This window comes from Amblyomma americanum, chromosome 11 (genome assembly GCF_052857255.1).
Source record: "Amblyomma americanum isolate KBUSLIRL-KWMA chromosome 11, ASM5285725v1, whole genome shotgun sequence".
NCBI classification, from domain to species: domain Eukaryota; kingdom Metazoa; phylum Arthropoda; class Arachnida; order Ixodida; family Ixodidae; genus Amblyomma; species Amblyomma americanum.
The window spans coordinates 118,903,377-118,921,478 of NC_135507.1; the positions used below are offsets into that span (position 1 = coordinate 118,903,377).

Genomic DNA, 18,102 nt, shown 5'->3' on the forward strand with positions numbered 1-18,102 from the left:
TATGCGTCAAACGAGTGGCCCCGAAATTTTATATAAATGGTGGGATGGGGGGGGGGGGCACATTGATGGCAGCTATACTGGCATATATACAACAGATCAAAAGCATAACCATCAAATGAGGCGCTACGCGCGGCTTAGGCCACCGGTTTCTGAGGATCGTTCAGCAGGCGCGCATCGCCACTGCCGACTGTCGGCGGGAGCCGCGGATTTTTTCCACCCCAGGCCAGCAAGACCTGCACCACCATGCGCCGGAAGTCACAGGGGATCAGCAGATATCTGTTTTCTCCATGTGGGATCACACTTTTACAAATTCTCGCAGAACGAAGTTTCGACCACGTTGGGCGGCACCGCTAGACCTAACGGCTGCGCCAATGCCCGGCACGGCGGAGCATTTCCTCTACCACAATATGGCCTCCCAGCAAGTCAGCAGCCAGGGATATGAGGCGATGACTTGGACCACCATTCATCCTCAGAACGTGCGTGACCCGACAGCAGCAAGCTTGAAGAGCGCCGCGCTCGCTGCCGCGGTAGCTCGCCGTGCGCAGGGCCATGCCCTAAAAGCGGCGTCCGTCGACGCCCCCTCCCCTGCCTCCACCCCCACCGCCGCCGGCGCCCGCTCCGACAACTTGCCGGCGTCCGCTCAACACACAGCGGGCTGCACAGACCGGACTCTTACGACGTGGCGGCTGGAGCCATTCCCCAAACCGGCACCCGAAGACTTCGTTTCATCAAGCCGAGAACTCGAGTATCCTTGCACGAGGTGTTTCAGGAGAAGGGATACGGACGTACGTTCATAGCCTACCTCGGACCGGACTCCTCGCAATTCATTGCAGTTTTCCCAGTAAAGGATCAGAACATGATTCTCATCTAAGCACCAAAAGCCGAAGTTGCAGACAAGATTATCGGGGACATCGATATTAAATTGCACAATAATAGAGTCCCACATACGGGCCACCTGAAACAAAACCTTGGAAACGTCTGTGAGGGCGTGATCACAGTATTTCACACAGACACAACGGAATCCCTACGCTGAAGTCTCCAGTGGCACCATGGCGAAATTCTGGTGATACGCAAGTCAGGGATATCGAATAAAGTGCGACACACCTTTTCCGGGTAGCAGAAGCCGCGCTACGTACATTACGAGTCGATGATCGTTCAAGTCCATGAATATCAGCGCACCAACGCGGCCTGCGGTCACTCCGGTGTTGTCGGTCACCGCATGGACGCCTGGCCCGGCCCAAGACCGAACAGATATGGAGTGTGTGGCCAGCAAGCCCTGCTCGCTGAGGGGGTACAGGTCCCTCTAGAGCGTGTTCCAAACTGCTCTCTGTGCGGCGGAGGCCTTGCCACGGGGGTCCGCGAAATTACCGAACCCCTCAGCCCCTGCACCCGCAGCAGGAACCGGCATCTAAGAAGAGCCGCCGTTTAGCAAGACAAGGGATCCAACCAACCCCCGAGCAATCCAGGCGGTCCATGTACCGGCAACCAGAGTTTTCTCAGACAGTACCACCGCCACCTCGAGCCGACGTAGTGAAACGGGCAGGTGCTCCCCCACCATGTCCTTCGCGGAAGTGGACGCAAGCCGTCATCCAGGGATCCCAGATGAGCGGCAAGGGCAGGGCAGCCCTTCCTCATGCCCCTACTCCTTACAAACCGCCGACAAAAACGGCCGAGCAACCAAAAATTTCCACCCTCAAAGAGGAAATCGCTGACCTAAAGAAGCGTCTTGCCCTGACTGAGGCGTGCCAAAATTTTCCTGTCCACAGGCCCAACCCCCCCGCGGTGGAGGAGAGGGATAGCTAAACATCGGATGCGCAGACTTCAACAGCGCAGTCTCCGCTTGAGGCGAGGGCTAGTGCACTGGAGGCCCAGAGCAACTATGCATTCTCCGCCTTAGAAAATCAAATCACAGCCACCATCAAGGCGGCTATAGACAAAATTCCGACCTTTATAGCCGCCCACAAGACCTAACTCAAGCTACCAAGCGCTACGGCCCACTCAAGTATATAAGGAGCCACAATATTAAGACCGGTAGACCAAAACTCACCCGTCCTCAACCTGCCCAGTGTGACGGAACATGCTGGCATGGGAGCACCCGGCTCAGAGGCGGGCCCCTTCCTAGTAAGCATAAATTCTAGTCATAATCATGGTGGACACTCCTAAACCGCGATGGTACTCACGAGGCAATTCGGCCCCATCCAAATTTTACAGTGCAACTGCAGAAGTTTCAAGGCCCGCCCTAAGTGGATGACCTTAGGCTTTTCCTAACAACGTTGCCAAGTCTTTCTGGTGTAGTGGCAGTCCAAGAGCCGGGAGACGTAGCCACTCTCACCAATTACTCAGTATATCAGCAGGAGGTGCAGAGTTGCCTCTGCGTACATAAAAATTCTACGGCCACACTGTGGTGATTGATTACAAAGCGATTTTCTCGCATAAGATGGTGACGATCGCATAAGATGGTGACGGTCCCATTTGCAGACTTATTCGGTGGGCGTTAAAAGAGGCGAACAGGGACCCCTCATAATCATTGGGGACTTTAGCGCCCCCATTCCTTATGGGGTATATACGTGGAGAAAAAATTGGAGGACGCTTAAGCTTTGCTTTTAAGAGTGGAACGTGATAGCGTGTTGCAGCTCTGCGAGGGAATCCACGGAACGCTATCGCCCGTTCGGCGCGATGCCTCCTTGCCCGTTAGAATAATCGCTTTGCTAAGTACAGTGAAACGGACGCGCGGAGCGGCAAACCACGTAGAAGCGTTGCCAGGCGCCTTGCCGAAACGCGCCGGACTCAAGTTGCAGTCGTAGTTCGTAGACACATCGTTCTCGACAAACCGATGCCACGAACGCCAGCATAACTTCTGCGCCGAACGAACGGGCAGCAAGCCGCAAGCTTCGTGGTGAACGCGCTTTGGATGTGCGCCGCGTTCTTCGCCGCTCACCGCGTTTTTCTGCGTGCCCGCACGGTCCCACTGCGCTCGAACGAGACGAGCGGGAGGCGCTGCCGTCGCGCGAGTTTTGATTCTTGCTGGTAGTGGAAAGGGGGACACAGCGCGTGGATTTATCTCTGTCATATGAGGGGATGGTCGCTGCACTGTGGAGGAGGGGAGAGGAAGTAGGAGAGAAACGAGCGGAAGTGCTCGCCGCGCGCTGCGTTGCGGGGGAGGGGGGTTGGTGTGAGCGAAGGAGCCACGCTATCTGTTGGGGCAGTGCCGTACATTGCGAGGAGCAAGAAGAGGAGGAGAAGGAGTGCGAGGAGGAGGATTTTTTGGTCACGGCCAACGCCGCCGACGCCGGCACCGGCTTTTCTGCTACACGAGATCCTTACCGCTTTCGCGTTAAAACGAGGACGCAAGCTAGCAGAACGTGCGCCAACGTTGGGCCTTTTTCTCTCCACGGACCCTGCACAACCCACTTGCATTGGGATCTCCGTGGAACACCCTTGAGCAATGGGAGACCTTGTTATCTAGCCCCGCACTACCGATTCAGCTCGCACTGACGGACATGGGCCAGGAGCTGCTGGGAACATATGGGTCCCGTAACTAGGGAACCACCCCGTCTGGTGCCTGCGTGCATCACCGATTTATTTCTGGCCAAATAAATAATAATTCATCATCCGTGGCACACGACACGTACCCAGATCTCACCTTTACCAAAAATATTAGATATGCAGAATTGAACAACACACAGGAAACCCCGTGTAGCAACCACTGCTTTCTTGCGACCACAATCCGCACCAAACCCCTTACAAGACCCTACACTAGAGCAACCATTCCTGAATGGAACAAATTCAGATCCAACTACACTAACCCTACCCCTAGAGCGGATCAAGGTTACACTACCTGGTCGCAACACCTCATCTGCGAACTCAAAGATGCCGAAAAGCACGTTCAGCTCTCAGAGGCTGAACCTCTTTCACTTCTGGGAGGCACCGCACAGAGTCGTCTGCCGATGGCGCCGGCAGAAACATAATCGCTAACTCAAAATCCGCATTGCAGAACTCGCCTAACAGGTGGCAGTGTATGCGGCCAAACTCGCCGACGCGAACAGGGTAGACTGATGCAACTGCTGCTCGACAAATGTCGAACCGGAGCACGTGGCTCCTCTTCCGCGCCCTCATTGATCCGACCTAAACCCGCACCGAAACCCAGAAACATCTTTAACGAGCAATTCACCCCTTCAGCGGAGACACAGCCAAACTGGCTGACGCGCTCCGATATAAATATTTGCACTCGGACCAGGATTCGCTTGGTCCGGCGTGCTCGTATGCAGGCTGTGAGAACGCAGAGCTGGGTCGAACTTTCCAGTTTCATGACCTCAAAGCAGCCCTGGCCAAAGAGAAAGGAAGGACAGCCCCAGGCAGGGACAAGGTGACGACGAAACGTTTTGTAAACCTCCACGAATCGGCCTACGAGCGGCTGCTCGAATATTTCTGTACCATCTGGACGGGAGGTACGCCTCCCCCGGTGGATTGGAAAAAACGACCCTCATCACATTCATACCCAAACCAGGCAAAACTCTCAACACCAACAACCACCGACCCATTTCTATTACTTCTTGTTTGGGGAAGTTGATGGAGACCACGGTTCGTGACAGACTGTCTACCTACCTAGCAACGCGCAACGCCTTTGCAGGCACCATGTACGGGTTCCGCCCACACCGGTCCGCACAAGTGTGCTGCTACAACTTCATAGAGAAATTCTTGATCTGTCAAGCACAGTAGCGACGACATGGTGGTCCTCGCACTAAACTTGCGGGGTGCTTTCGACAATGTGACTTATGATATCCTCTCCCACCTGTCTTATGTGTACTGTGGGTACAACACATTTTAATATATTAAGCAATTCTTCACTGATCGGCGATCACATATCCCACTCCAAGACAGCGAACATGGCCCGTACTAACTTTATACGCGAGGAACTCCACGGGGAGCAGTCTTTTCGCGGTTTCTGGGCGCGCTGCGAGCGATCGAAGCGAGCGGACGTGTGCTGCATGGGCTCCGCAAATTTTCGACTCTTCGGTGCCGAAAAACCATCGTTCCACCAAAACGTTTGGATAAATCGAAAAGATCAAGACACCAGGACCACGAGGACACCGATTTCGACACGGTAGGCCCATTTTTGGACTTTTATCGGGTTGGAAGACGGAACAACGTGGTCGGAGAGCTGAGCCTAACGCTAGGCCGAGCACCTCCATGCCCGAGCGGGCGCGCCACCTAGCCGAACGCCATTCGGAACGGCGGACATGGCAGCTCGGGCACAGAATAACGTCACCGAAAGCAACATAACAACTGGTCCGATCCAAGGACAGGATAAAACTCAAGAAATGGAGGTAGTACCGATGACCGCGTGTTACGACGCGAGGACCGGGACAGGCCCCAGCGAAAACGGAGAGGAGGAACGCATGCATCAGGAGAACGGGAGTGACCTCACGCAAGACGAAGAAACCAATTGGGAGATATATTACTCCAGGAAAAGCAAGAAAGAGAGAGGGCGAGCCAACGACGCCAACTCGAAAGCCACAACACACCCCATCATAAAGAACAAGATGGCGCCAGCTCACACGGCAGCAGGTGGGATGACGCAATCGGACAGCAATAAAAGCACGAAGACAGAGGGAAGGCGAGGACATCAACGGTAAAACCTGCCCCCACTTCCAAGGAGCGACGCGAAGATCATCATCAGACCAAGAGGAGGACTCAAAATACAGGACATGAAACCATATCAAGCCACACAGGCCATCGTACAGGCTTGTGGAGGGAAGATCAAAGAAGACTTTCTGGTCAGACTCCGGCCGGGCTCCAATATCATAATCGCAAGTACTTCGAATGACGACTCTGCGAATGAGATTAGGAAAATAAGAGAGCTCCCGATCCAAGGAACAAGCTACTAAGTCCAGGCTTACGTGGCAATGCCTAGCGACGTCACACGGGTCGTTATACACGGCCTAGTATTAGGAATATCACCCAAGGAAGTGGAATCCAGGCTGAGAATAAGATCGCAGGGCACGGAAATCCTGGCAACAAGGATGCTAGGGAAATCAGAAACGGCGCTGATAACCCTCGACGGCCCAGACCCGAAATGGATAATCTTCAGCGCAGGTGAATACAAGACTTACCCTAAAGACCCACGAGGCTGTGCTGCTTTGTTTGCGCAATGCAGGGACACCGCTCCGATGTATGTCCAACACCGGATGCGAGAACCTGCAGACGATGCGGGGCATCTAACCCGGAGGAAAACCACGAGTGCCAACCCAAGTGCATGATATGCGGGGAAGACCACCTGACAGGAACCAGAGACTGCAAAAGAAGGCTGAAGACCGCTGCGGAACTGAGGGGCCGCCAAGGAAAGCCGGGACAACAACGGAGAAGCCACAGCCGCGGCCGGGGACGACGACCACGGTGGTTCGGGCCGGAGAACAAGAGCAACAGCCACTCCCGCAGCCGGGTCAGCCAGGGCGAATCCCGCTCAAGAAGCCGGAGCCGGGGACGTAGCCACAGCAGGGGACCCAGGGACGAGTCCTTTCCACCGCTCGGCACCCAGGGCACCAAGCAAGCGGCATCAAAGCAACAGCAGCAGAAGAGCGGAGTGAAGGTTAGCTGGGGAGCGGGCCCTCCCAAATCACTTTATCCGCATTCTGGGCAAAACAATAATAACTAACAGGACGAGGAAAACAGAACACTTAGGAAAGAGATAGAGCTATGCAGGGAGGAAAACAGACAGCTCAAGGAGAAAATTAGAGAACTCATAAATGAGATGCAAACAATAAGAACAGGAAGCCCGCCAAGTATAACACCGGCAACGCAAAACCAAACACAGACGTCAACAAAAGATAATAGCTTAGAGGAGCAGATGAAGAACTTTATGCAAAGCTACAGGCACAAATGGAGACAATGCAGAATGCGCTAATGCAACAACGACAAGAAAACCAATACTTTCGTAGCTTCATTAAAAGCCAAACCACGCAAAGAATCACTAACGAAGCCAGAGATAGGCTTTACAACGACAGAAGATTCGGAAATGAAAACCAAAGCAACACCAATCAATCAGCATGACCGGACACAACAAACTGAACATATGGCAGTGGAACTGTAGGGGATACAGGCGTAAGCAAGGACTCCTACAGCAGTTTATATATAAGCAAGGGGCATCACCCGATCTAATACTACTACAATAGACTAACACAACACCGACATTAAGGCGCTATCAATGCCAGGAGAAAGGACGGATAGCAACCCTAATTAGCAATGACCTAGTCACGATAGAGCACAATGAAATCACGGACACGAGAATCGAACACATAATCACGGGGGTCATTCCCAAAAAGAAACACAAAGCCAAAAGCACGTTCATCATTAACCTATATAGCCCGCCCAGACAGAAGAACGGCAACTTCCAAAGACATTTTGCGGAAGCGGGCAATCTAGCGAGATCGAATACCCTAATCATTGCTGGGGACTTGAACGCGAGAGACCCAAGCTGGGGCTATCAAAAAGGCGAGAAAAAAGGACAGCAGCTATGCATAGCAGCAGAGAATACAAACTGCATCCTATTGACCGATGAAAATCAACCCACGCGCCTAGGAAATAGCGTCAGCCCGGACACGTGTCCCGACCTAACCTTTGTCAGAGGAGCGAGACAGGCTGAGTGGGAGAACCTGCTGGAGAACCTAGGGAGCGATCACCACATAATAAAAATCACACAAGAGGCGGAAGGAATCAAAAGAAAAATAGGATCAGCCCAAATTACAGACTGGGATGCATTCCGAGACAGCAGCAGACAAATAAAGGGCAAAATCACCTCGATCGAGGACTGGAGCTAGCAAATCAGACAAATACAGGAGCGACATACGCAAGAAATAGACAGGGCGGAGACCACACCGGAAGTGTACCCTAAACTTCTCAGGCTATGGGAGGCGAGACGTGGGCTCACGAAGAGATGGAAAAGACAGAAACTAAACAGAAAGCTGAAGAATAAAATAGCGGAGATCACGCAGAAAGCAGAAGAGTACGCAACGCAACTGGCTAGGCAGGGCTGGGAACAGTTCAGCAGCTAACTGAATGGTACACTCAGCACAGCGAGAACGTGGCGGATTCTTAAAGCGCTAATGGATCCCAACAAAACAACAGCAGAAAGCGGCAAAGCCATACAAAGACTCGTACACCAATTCAAGGGCAGCAACGATGACTTGATCGAAGCGATCAAGACGAAATGCTACGGCAACAACAGCCCCCAGGAATACAAAGGAGAATATCAAGGAGAGGATAATCCACACTTAGACAGGCCGATAACAAATGAAGAAGTCTACGCAGCAGTTAGAGCGATAACCAAGAATACGGCAGCGGGAGCAGACAAGATCAAGAATTCGCTCATCCGTATTCTAAGCGATGAAGCAATAGCCCAGCTCACGGAATACCTAAATGAACTATGGGCCACAGGCACCGGCCCCAAAGACTGGAAGCACGCGGAGGTGGTCATGATACCAAAACCAGGCAAAAAGCTTCAGATAGAGAACCTAAGACCCATCTCGGTAACATCATGTCTAGGCAAACTCTACGAAAGAGTCATCACGAAAAGAATACAGCAACACCTTGGAGATGAGGAACAATACCCCCAAAGTATGTTTGGCTGCCGAGCAAACTTGTCAACCCAAGACATCCTCCTACAAATCAAAGAGGAAATAATAGACACAATTCCCAAAACAGGAGAAAATATCGTAACGGCCCAGGACATCAAGGGAACTTTTGACAACGTCAGTCATGAAGCAATTATGGAAGGAATCAACAATACCAGATGTGGGAGAAGAATCCACAACTATGTAAGGGCCTTCCTGTCAAACCGCACGGCCACGGTGGGAATGGGAGACCTAAGAAGCGAAACATTTAACACACCAAACAAAGGAACTTCACAAGGAACGGCGATCTCACTGGTCCTGTTCAACATGGCAATGATGGGCCTCGCACGCAAGCTGAGCTAGATCGAAGGTATCCAGCATGCCATGTATGCGGATGACATCACTGTCTGGGTCAACCAAGGGTCACTTGGCCGAAAAGAAGAACTATTGCAGAAAGCAGCGACATGCGTGGAGGAACACGTCAGGGCTAGAGGACTCGCGTGCTCAACCGAGAAATCGGAAATTCTGCGGGTCGGAAAGAAGCCAACGCCGGAAGAATTGACAGTGCGTTTGGAAGGACAGACCATTCCAGAACGAAACATGATGAGAACACTGGGTATGTGGATCCAAGGATGCAATAGATGCAGCCACACACTCAGTCTCCTAAAACAATCAACACAGCAAGTCAGCAGAATGATCACGCGAATCTCACAGAAAAGGCAGGGGATGAAGGAGGGAGATACAGTAAAGCTGATTAAAAGCCTCGTAACCAGCCGGATCACCTATTCCCTGCCGTATCACCACATGACAAAGAATGACAAGGAACAAGCGGGCACGCTTATAAGGAAAGCCTTCAAAACAGCGCTAAACCCACCAAGAAATACATCAAATGAAAAACTCTTGATGCTGGGCATCCACAATACCTTCGAAGAGCTACGAGAGGCGCAAGCTGGATCGCAACTCACCAGACTCCAGCAGTCGACCACTGGCCGTGCGCTCCTCCGCAGGTTAGGGTATAGCAGTAAAGAAACAGAAGGCAGAGTAGCAAACATACCAGACGAAGTCAGACAAACCATCAGAGTCTGCCCCTTACCGAGAAACATGGACCCAAACCTGCACGGGGCTAGACGAGCCGCTAGTGGAGAGTATGTAGAAAAACACTTAGCTACCAAAGAAAACACGGTATACACGGATGCAGGCCTGTATCCGTGGAACAGGGACACCAAAGAACATAGAGTTACATCAGTGGCCGTCAACCAGAGCCTAGAGGCGGTCACGTGTGTAACAACCAAAAAGTGTTCGGTAACCGAGGGGGAAGAAGTTGCCGTAGCTCTGGCAGTAGCTGAAGGGAACCGACTAAATAAATCACTCATGATTCTGACGGACTCGAAAGCCGCATGTAGAAGCTACACGGCGGGAAGAATATACAAGGGAGCACTGCAAATCATCCTCCAGGCAGGACCTCCCAATACATCATTACAACACAAAATTTTCTGGATACCGGGACACGCCGGAGTGGAAGGGAACCTGAGGGCAGACAGTCTAGCTCGCGAGATGACCCACCGAGCAGACACAACGGAGTCACAGGAACATACCACAACGGTAGAACCCACATATGCAGAAATACTAAATTGCCAAAGAGGAAGGAGACTGACGTATCCTCCACCCCACCCGTTGCTGACACAGCACGAGGCAGTGGGATGGCGAAGATTACAAACAGGTACCTTTACAAACCTACACACACTACATAAGATGTATCCAGGACAATACAATGACAAATGCACGTGGTGCGGGGCAACCCCGACGCTATATCATATTACATGGGAATGTAGACACAACTATGCATTCCACAAACTAGAAAAGCACAGTGCGGAACATTGAGAGGGAACAGGAGGACACGTGCGGCACGCAAGCGAGGTGGCAAAGCTCAGCGGGGCCCTGGAATGAGGGCACCGACCATTGGAACTCGGAAGATGAAGACGTCCGGAATCCGCTAAACCCAAAGAAACAAAATTAAGTTTTATTCATTCATACATTCGCGGTTTCTCTTCAATCTGTACATGATGAAGCTCCCTATATACCCTGCTCGGTGAGGTCCCCGGTATGCAGCTGTCACAAAATCCAGCGCTGCGCGAAGGCAATCCCGCGCACTGTAAAATAAAACAAAAAAACAGCAGGGGTTGTAACTTTCCACTCAGCTCGCCGGCTCGGCGCCACGAGGGGCATGGCCGAGCGCGGCGTCGATTTTTTTCGAATGTTAGAGAAGTTTTTGCTTGTCGACGGAAAGGGGGTAACCTTTCGCGCCAAAGGTTACCCTCCCTGCCCCTTTGCTCCGACACCGATGACTCAGCGTGCCGCGAATGACCTAGATTGTTCTAGAAGTGGTTTCCGCGCTCCACCAATAGGGTCGCGCGCCCGGCGCAAGAAGGAGAAGGAGTTTGTGCGGTTAAAGCTGTGTGTATGTGCGCGCCTGCCTTGGCGCGAAGAACAAACAGACGCGGTTCGAGCCTCTAAATGTGGGGCTGTAATCGCCGTCTGTTAGCCCGAGCCGCCGTTTAAGCTTCCAAGAGGCGCGCCCGCTCGACTCCCGGGAGAACACCATTTGCCCAGCCAAGGACGGACCAGCGATGCAATGTGCGCCAGTCTGCGGGACGGCCCTGTCGACCTCCTGAGGTCGTCGGACTGTCGCAGTGCCCGGTGAACAAATCTTGTTTTGTTTATTTGTATCTCTCTGTGTTTGTGCACTTTAGGTGCAAAGATTTTGTTTAATTGTTTCCTCTCTCCAGTGTTACCTTGCACGTGTTGCATGGTATTGGTGAATCACTTTGTATATGCTCGTACGAGTGATAGTGAAATCCTTTGCATCGTCTCTTCGCTCTATAAACTTTGTTTTGTTTTGCGAACCTTTGGCTCCGACCAATTCTCTGGCTTGCGACCGGCGAAAGCTGGGCACCAAACGGCTAACCCTTTGTCACTTGGTAGCTGGTCTCCGGCTGAGTTTGCCACGCCGAGTCGAGGGCATCTCCTCTGTGACCGAGGCCGCTACCCCCACACGCTCTAAGGGTGTCTGGGAGCGCAAGCAAAAGTGCGTGAAGTGATGACATATTCTGGCGTCCAGCGCGCTAGACAAGCCGCTGAGAGAGAACGACAGCGCGCTAGAGTAGCCGCTGAGAAAGAGAGCGCGCTAGAGAAGCCGCTGAGAGAGAAAAACAGCGCGCTATAGAAGCCGTTGAGAGAGAGACAGCGCGCTAGAGAAGCCGCTGAGAGAGAAAGAGAGCGCGCTAGAGAAGCCGCTGAGAGAGAGAGGCAGCGCGCTAGAGAAGCCGCTGAGAGGGAAAGACAGCGTGCAAGAGAAGCCGCCGAGAAAGAGAGACAAAGGGAACGAGAAGAAAGAGAGAGAGAATGGCAGAGGAGGCGAGAAGAAGCAGCGAAGCTCGCCCTGGAGCGAGAACTAGAATTTCAAAGAGAGTATCCAATTTTTGCTAATACGCTTGCTGAAGTTCGGCGTTTAAACAACGTCAGGGAGCCAGTGTAGCTTACCCCCGGAGAGGCCGGGTGGAAGACTAACCTGTTTGAGTTGTCAGCAGCACGGAAGAGGTTGTAACGAGTGCCACTAGCGATGGTTTGGTCGAGGAACAGCCAGTTCCTGCAGCTGAAATTAGAGAGAGTGAAGACCAGACCGGATTGTCGCTTTCTCCGGAAAGTGAGAGTGTGGCTTCTACCGACGAAGTAGGCAATGTGGAGCAGGCCAACCTGAAACTTCAGCCAGAGGGAACCTTAAAGCAGGCGCCTGAACTTGAGGAAGAAAGTAGAAGCTTCACCGAGAAGTCAGAGTGCTGTACGCCTGATTCTTGCAGTAGCGACCGTGAGAAAGGCGAAAGTGCAGTACAAACAATGAAGCACGACTGCACTGAAACAGGCGAGCCCAAGAACGGATCACCGGAAGCTGAATTGAAATCAAAAGAGAATGCATCTCCAATGGATAAAGAGTTGTGCTCCGAGTACTTGGCACGAGGAAAACGCAACCAGAGAAAACAGAAGGAATCGAAAAGAGGAAATTCAGTCCATGAAATACAAAAGGTAACTGAAACAGTGGCTTCATCACGATAGCGTAGCTCGAATGATGCAAATTAAAAGGAAACCGGCTTGCCCCGAAGAAGATCGTGGAAGGAAGTACAAAGGAAAAACGAGTCAGACACCACCGAAGCGGGTAAACCCGAGATGCAGAAGCCCTGGAGAAAATTCAGGAAGAAACTGGAAAGAAACAGAACAAAGGTGAAGACACCTAAGTCGGGTGCATTCAAGGTGCACGAACATCACAGCAAAATGAAAAAGAAGCTGCGACAAACGAGGAAAACTTTCAGAAGCGACTCAGTGTGGAAGCGGACACAGAAGAGCACGCGCAGAGAGGAAGAAACACATAAGTGGAGGCGACATGAGCGAACTGGCCTTAAATCTGTTCGCAACAGACGCGCCAGCCGAAAGAAAATAGGAAGGGCTCATAGTCTTAGCGGGGAATACTCAGAGGACTACGAGTAGGAAACAGAGCCAAAACCGCATTCGGAAGAGAAAACTCTGTAGAAAGAGGAAAACGATCAGCACGCGCGACTGAAGAAAACCCAGAGTCGCGTTAGAAAGCGAACCACAAACGCTTCCAAAATCTCGGGCGGGGCAAGTTTATGCCGAACCGACTTCATACGCCAAATGTGGAAATATAGGCGCAGGAATACCTTCAACTTGTGTGCTTCCTCTTTGTGCTGTATTAATGTGTTGCAGAGTGCGGTATGTGCATTGCGAGTTGCGGTATGTGTTGAAGTACATTGTGACTATTGTCATGTGTCACGTATGTAAGAACATGATTGAATGTGTTAGCGGTCGCATTACTTACACGCCACGCGGACCCATCACGCCAGCACAAGACACTTAACGCTCCTTCGCAGCGACCACGAGGCGTCCCTCATCCGGCTCTCTTTCCGGCTCACGAGGTGGGCGCCGAGCGGAACGCCGCCTGGGGGGACCGCCTTCGAGCCACCCAGACTGGGGATCGGCTGCACATCCATTCTTAATCCTGTCTAAACACAGACCCCATGGCCCAAGACAAGTTCGTTTTACCCTTGTATCCGTAAGCTCAAATAAACCAGTTTGCTTTTAATCGAGAAGAATCCGGCCACTTCTTCGCTGACAACAGGTTCGAATCCTGTCGGCTGCGCCATGTCAGCGAAGAAGTGGCCGGATTCTTCTCGAATAAAAGCAAACTGGTTTATTTGAGCTTACGGATACAAGGGTAAAACGAACTGGTCCATTAATACGTAGTAGGTTCGAAGGATCTGCAGAGCTGGGAGGACCGTGCTGACGCGTCTCGTTTCGTCGCCGTCTCTCGTTCGTCTCCCTCGGAAAATGCTCTCGGTCGAAGTTTGGAATCTCGCAGCGCGCCTGTCGACGGCTCACGTTACGTCGTTGTTCTTCGCTTGCGTGATGCCGAGGCTTGGGAGATTTAGGAGTTCGGAGTACGGGCGCGGGCAGCCCTCGTGAACGCGTGGTTTATGTGGCGCGGAGTCGAATGTCTTGGGCCATGGGGTCTGTGTTTAGACAGGATTAAGAATGGATGTGCAGCCGATCCCCAGTCTGGGTGGCTCGAAGGCGGTCCCCCCAGGCGGCGTTCCGCTCGGCGCCCACCTCGTGAGCCGGAAAGAGAGCCGGATGAGGGACGCCTCGTGGTCGCTGCGAAGGAGCGTTAAGTGTCTTGTGCTGGCGTGATGGGTCCGCGTGGCGTGTAAGTAATGCGACCGCTAACAAATGTATGTATTCTGACATCCGCCATATAGATTGTGAGCGCAAGCATGTGCGCACGAATTTTGTGTTTTGTGAATATTGTTTCACAATATTCTTAACGGAAGGGGCAGTGTCACAAAATTCGGCGCATCTTAAAAAAAATCCGGAGCTGCGCGTAGGCAATTGCGCCCGCGCACGGTAAAATAAAACAAAAAAACAGCGGGGGTTGTAACCTTCCACTCAGCTTGCCGGCGCGGCGCCACGGGGGGCATGGCCGCGCACGGCGTCGATTCTTCTCGAATGTTGGAGACGTTTTTGCTTGTTGTCACGGAAAGGGGCGGGGCGGGTAACCTTTCACGCCAAAGGTTACCCTCCCCGCCCCTTCGCTCCGGCACCGATGACTGAGCGTGCCACGAATGACCTAGATTGTTCTAGAAAGTGGTTTCCGCGCTCGACCAATGGGGTCGCGCGCCCGGCGCAAGAAGGAGAAGGTGTTTGTGCGGTTAAAGCTGCGTGTATGTGCGCGCCTGCCTTCGCGCGAAAAACAAACAGACGCGGTCCGAGCCTATAAATGAGGGGCTGCAACCGCCGTCTGTTAGCCCGAGCCGCCGTTTAAGCTTCCGAGAAGCGCGCCCGCTCGACTCCCGGGAGAACAGTACTCGACCAGCCAAGGACGGCCCCGTCGTGCTCCTGAGGTCGTCGGACATTCGCAGTGCCCGGTGAACAAATCGTGTTTTGTTTATTTGTCTCTATGTTTGTGCACTTTAGGTGCAAAGATTTTGTTGAATTGTTTTCTCTCTCAAGTGTTACATTGCACGTGTTGAATGGTATTGGTGAATCACTTTGTATGTGCTCGTACGAGTGATAGTGCAATCCTTTGTATCGTCTATTCGCTCTATAAACTTTGTTTTGTTTTGCGAACCTTTGGCTCCGACCAATTCTCTGGCTTGCGACCGGCGAAAGCTGGGCACCAAACGACCAACCCCTTGTCACTTGGTAGCTGGTCTCCGGCTGAGTTTGCCACACCGAGTCGAGGGCATCTCCCTTGTGACGGAGGCCGCTACCCCCCCCCCCCCGCCCCCGCTCTAAGGGTGTCTGGGAGCGCAAGCAAAAGTGCGCGAAGTGGTGACAGCAGCATGCCATGTACGCGCACGACATCAACCTCTGGGCAACACACGGATCGATTGAAGAAGTGGAGGCTAACCTGCAGCAAGTGGCGGCTGTTGTGGACGGTTACGCACTCTGCGGTGGCATTGAGCACTCCCTGAGAAAAATTGGAATTCGTGCACATACGTCCCAATCCAAAGAGCACAACCAAACTTGCCCTCTCCCTGCTTAATGGCCCGAAAGCTGAACACGAAGAAATCACAGTATTGGGAATCTACATACACAGGAACCGAAAGATTGCCACCACGCTGAAAAAGCTCCGCAAGGTGGGAGATCAGGTGGGCCGTATGGCCTGCCGGGCATCAAACAAACGGAGTGGGGGGGGGGGGGGGTATTCGAAATTATTCTGGAGCCCTCCACTACGGCCCCTCTATCTTCCTTTCTTCCTTCACTGCCTCCTTTACCCCTTCCTTTACGGCGTGGTTCAGGTATCCGCCGATATGTGAGAAAGATACTGCGCCATTTTCTTTCCCCTAAAACCAATTTACCGTTAATTTAAAAATAATGATTGTTTTTTTTGGGGGGGAAAGGAAATGACGCAGTATCTGTCTCATATATCGTTGGACACCTGAGCCGCGCCGAAAGGGAAAGTATAAAGGAGAGAGTGAAAGAAAAGAAGAAGGAGGTACAGTAGTGGAGGTAAATTGGTTTTTGGGATGATGATGAAAGATAAAACGTCTCGCTATGGTTTCCCTTACGACCATCGTGTGCCTGGATTTCGATTCAGGAACCTGAACCACAGCAGTATTAACCTGTGGCCATCACTTCCGTCGAGCAAGCGATGTCCTTGTATGTACATTCGTGAGCAGACTTGTTTAGAGCACTGGAGCGCTATCCAGCAGAGCAAATCATAGAGCGCCAGTGCTCCGTTAAGGGCCAAGCGCTCATTCATTGCTTTCGTTTCTACTAGGCTTCGTTTCAGCGCGAACACAGGCCGTGAAACGAAGTACCTTCTGTAAAATTTCCTTCATTCGCTCTGCAGAGAACCACTCGAGCTCTTCGGTACAAGCCTGCTCACATCTGTACGTTGCGGCGTGAACTCGATACAGTCGAGTCGGAACGTGCCCTCGGAGGCATGCCGGCGATGGTAGCGGGGGTTTCTTCGCTTTGAGGTTCTATTTTACGGTTTGGGAAACACGAATGTTTAGAAAGAGAAGACACAATACGCAAAAACGATAAAATATTATGGCGGCTCTGCATTTGCAGCATGAGTACAATTTTGCGAGCAATGCGGTTCCATCGCGGCAGCAAGTAATGCGCCCAGGCACGATTATTACCCTAGTCATTCAATAAAAACAAATAAAGCTGTAATGACAAGGAGTAGTTACCTGGAAGAAAGAAGTCGTTTCTCCAAAAATTGTGCGAACGGACGACTATCTACGCTGTGACTGCCTTGCCAGTCCTTACTTTCTGCACCCAGATCTGCCATCTCCTCGGGCTGCTAGCAGTAGTTAAGCAATGGAATAACATTTCCTGGCTTTCCAACTCGCTGGCGTACAAAAAGGCGTGCAGCAGTGTTTCCAGCCTTCCTTTTTGTCATGACGTTCCGGGGGCGACATCCGAACGTACTGGCTGCGCAACACCAGCAGCTGGCAGCGACTCTAGGCTGTCAGGATGAATCTTCGTGCATGCGCTCACGGAGCCGCCTGTGTGTGTGTGGCGTCGGTGTCGCGTAAGCAGCCAATACTTTTATCGGCAAACTGTGACAATAACAGAAAAAAGCTTAGTACTGCGCGAATTAGACACGACTAGCGAACGAGGAACTAACGCAGTACTAACCTTTTTTCTGCAATGAACCAACTAACACGCAAGAATGTTCTACTCCGTGACAACTACGTCTGGATATACGCCTGCGAAGAACTCGCAAGGGAGCATACAGTTGCTTCAACGCGCTGCCGATCCTTCTTAGACTAGTTGGTGGCGCCGTCGCAGCGTGGCGTCGATTTCGGGAAAAATCGCCAATAACTGCATTCAAGCAACACTGCAATGGTGCAATCACTGCCATGTCGCACTCCTGTGAACACGCATGAATGAATGGTATTCTATGGTTGCAAATGTGTGAGCTTCCCTTTCCTTCAAGAACGTAGCGTTACTCTATTGTATGAAAACTTGCTTGGGCGCCAACAAAATAACCGCATTAAAATGGAGCAAAATTTATGCCGTCGAAAGGGATTCATAATCACCGTGCCCAGCATGCTTGCTGAATTCAAAACGGAAACAAAGGCTCCTTTTCGTACACTGTCTCTAAATCTCCTCTCAGTAACCAATCCACGTTTCTTGACGACTATGGTTTTGCAATCTGCTTCTTAATGTGAGAAACTGCCTCCTAGAGCTACGATATCTTCGAACCGTGCAGCCTTTGACTGGTGCCCAGAAGGACGCTTGCCGGTTCTTCTGAGCGTAAGAGTCGTCTTTCGAACATTTCTTTTTTGTAGTGATAGCAACACTGTGCCACCACTTGGACCTTTCAGCGTGGTACCACTTGAGCTCCGTGGCGGCGCCGTTGCTCATGTGGTTAGTCAAGGGGTTGGTCAGCTGGTTCGGAGCAGCTGCT

At 52.0% G+C, this 18,102-nt stretch overlaps 1 pseudogene; it reads left to right on the top strand.

Annotated features, from left to right (window-relative positions):
- The first annotated feature begins 371 nt into the window (after positions 1 to 371).
- The window catches only part of LOC144109869 (uncharacterized), a 37,258-nt pseudogene continuing 19,527 nt past the window's right edge, over positions 372 to 18,102 (top strand).